The 3,067-nt window shown below is 48.6% G+C and overlaps 1 long non-coding RNA gene across 1 annotated transcript; it reads left to right on the forward strand.

The window, feature by feature from the left end:
* Positions 1 to 1,009: 1,009 nt before the first annotated feature.
* LOC124019501 lies at positions 1,010 to 1,859 on the forward strand. The gene is made up of 2 exons (XR_006835787.1): positions 1,010 to 1,656; positions 1,735 to 1,859. It is a non-coding gene; the product is annotated as an uncharacterized LOC124019501 (long non-coding RNA).
* The last annotated feature ends 1,208 nt before the right edge of the window (positions 1,860 to 3,067 follow it).

Here is a 3,067-nt window from a genome sequence, read left to right on the forward strand (position 1 = left end):
AAAAAAAAATATATATATATATATACGTATATATATTTTTTAAATGGAGAGGGGAGGACCACGTGCTGCCGCTGCAGGGGCGCGAGGGGGGGGGGTGCCCCGCCCCACAGTTTGGGAACCACTGGTACAGACGACCACCTATTGTTTCAATCAATCAGCTGTGTTTCAGTACAATGTCTATATGGGGTACATGTCAATGGAGCCAAATGTTAATTTTGTTAGTGTCTTAGTTTGCCCTACATTGCAATAACAACGATAGAGACCTTTGAAATCGGACCATCCAAACCTTTATTCAAAGAAAGCACTGTTGTGATATTTAAAAAAGGCAAGAAACAATGCTTAACCTACTGTACCACTGAGTGGATGAGGTGATGTGCAGCACCAATACCTACCACTGAGTGGATGAGGTGATGTGCAGCACCAATACCTACCACTGAGTGGATGAGGTGATGTGCAGCACCAATACCTACCTACTACTGAGTGGATGAGGTGATGTGCAGCACCAATACCTACCTACCACTGAGTGGATGAGGTGTCATGCAGCACCAATACCTACCTACCACTGAGTGGATGAGGTGTTGTGCAGCACCAATACCTACCACTGAGTGGATGAGGTGTCGTGCAGCACCAACCTACCACTACCTACCTACTGAGTGGATGAGGTGATGTGCAGCACCAATACCTACCTACCACTGAGTGGATGAGGTGATGTGCAGCACCAATACCTACCACTGAGTGGATGAGGTGATGTGCAGCACCAATACCTACCTACCACTGAGTGGATGAGGTGTTGTGCAGCACCAATACCTACCAGTGAGTGGATGAGGTGATATGCAGCACCAATACCTACCACTGAGTGGATGAGGTCATGTGCAGCACCAATACCTACCAGTGAGTGGATGAGGTGATGTGCAGCACCAATACCTACCTACCACTGAGTGGATGAGGTCCAGCACCAATACCTACCACTGAGTGGATGGTCATGCAGCACCAATACCTACCAGTGAGTGGATGAGGTGATGTGCAGCACCAATACCTACCAGTGAGTGGATGAGGTGTCATGCAGCACCAATACCTACCTACCACTGAGTGGATGAGGTGATGTGCAGCACCAATACCTACCACTGAGTGGATGAGGTGTTGTGCAGCACCAATACCTACCTACCACTGAGTGGATGAGGTGATGTGCAGCACCAATACCTACCACTGAGTGGATGAGGTCATGTGCAGCACCAATACCTACCAGTGAGTGGATGAGGTGTTGTGCAGCACCAATACCTACCAGTGAGTGGATGAGGTGTCATGCAGCACCAATACCTACCTACCAGTGAGTGGATGAGGTGATGTGCAGCACCAATACCTACCAGTGAGTGGATGAGGTGATATGCAGCACCAATACCTACCAGTGAGTGGATGAGGTGTCATGCAGCACCAATACCTACCAGTGAGTGGATGAGGTGATGTGCAGCACTCATACCTACCAGTGAGTGGATGAGGTCAAGTGCAGCACCAATACCTACCTACCAGTGAGTGGATGAGGTGTCATGCAGCACCAATACCTACCACTGAGTGGATGAGGTGTTGTGCAGCACCAATACCTACCAGTGAGTGGATGAGGTGATATGCAGCACCAATACCTACCAGTGAGTGGACGAGGTGATGTGCAGCACCAATACCTACCAGTGAGTGGATGAGGTGTCATGCAGCACCAATACCTACCAGTGAGTGGACGAGGTGATGTGCAGAGTTAGTTTTTTGTCTTACCTTGTGAGAGGTAGTGTGTGGTTCCTATAGCCCATGCAGTGGGATGTGTTCATCATATCTTAAAACAATTATAATAACAATCATTTATACCCGTCTCACGTTTCTGTCTCTTGTTTGTTGTTTTTTCACTTTTGGGAAAACTGTAAAATGTTTTTGAATACTGTACCAAATGCAAAATGTTTCTGTGGGAGAATATCACCAGTACCAACTAGAGCAGCAAAATGTTTCTGCGTGGGAGAATATCACCAGTACCAAGTAGAGCAGCAAAATGTTTCTGCGTGGGAGAATATCACCAGTACCAACTAGAGCAGCAAAATGTTTCTGCGTGGGAGAATATCACCAGTACCCAACAAAAGAGCAGCAAAATGTTTCTGTGTGGGAGAATATCACCAGTACCAACTAGAGCAGCAAAATATTCCAGCAAATGTCTTTTCCACCATTAACCAGGTTTTACAGAAATTCTGGTTGGGGGATGACCGGTTTCCCTGTTTATTCCCTCCTGATTCCGGGAATGTTCCTACCAGGACTTCTGGGAACTTTGGGAATGTTACTGGAATTGATCAACCTTACTGTAGTACAACCCCAGTCCCTCTGTCTCCCTCAGGCCCACCCTACCCTAGTACCACCTCACACCAGTACCACCCTAGTACCACCTGAGTACAACCCTAGTACCACCTCACACCAGAACCACCTCACCCTAGTACAACCCCAGTACCTCTCTCTCCCTCAGGCCCACACCACCCTAGTACCACCCTAGTACCACCCTAGTTCCACACTAGTACCACACTAGTACCACCCTAGTACCACCCTAGTACCACCCTAGTACAACCCTAGTACCACCTTAGTACAACCCTAGTACCACCTTAGTACCACCCCAGTACCTCTCTCTCCCTCAGGCCCACCCCACTGTAGTACCACCCTAGTACCACACTAGTACCACCCTAGTACAACCCTAGTACCACCCTAGCACCACCTTAGTACCACCCTAGTACAACCCTAGTACCACCTTAGTACCACCTAGTAACACCCTAGTACCACCCCACACCAGTACTGCCCTAGTACCACCCTAGTACCACCTGAGTACAACCCCAGTACCTCTCTCTCCCTCAGGCCCACCCCACTGTAGTACCACCCTAGTACCACCTTAGTATCACCCTAGTACCACCCTAGTACCACCATAGGACCACCCTAGTACCACCTTAGTATCACCCTAGTACCACCCTAGTACCACCATAGGACCACCCTAGTACCACCTTAGTATCACCCTAGTACCACCCTAGTACCACCCTAGGACCACCTTAGT

The sequence above is a fragment of the Oncorhynchus gorbuscha genome, unplaced genomic scaffold (genome assembly GCF_021184085.1).
Source record: "Oncorhynchus gorbuscha isolate QuinsamMale2020 ecotype Even-year unplaced genomic scaffold, OgorEven_v1.0 Un_scaffold_611, whole genome shotgun sequence".
NCBI lineage: Eukaryota > Metazoa > Chordata > Actinopteri > Salmoniformes > Salmonidae > Oncorhynchus > Oncorhynchus gorbuscha.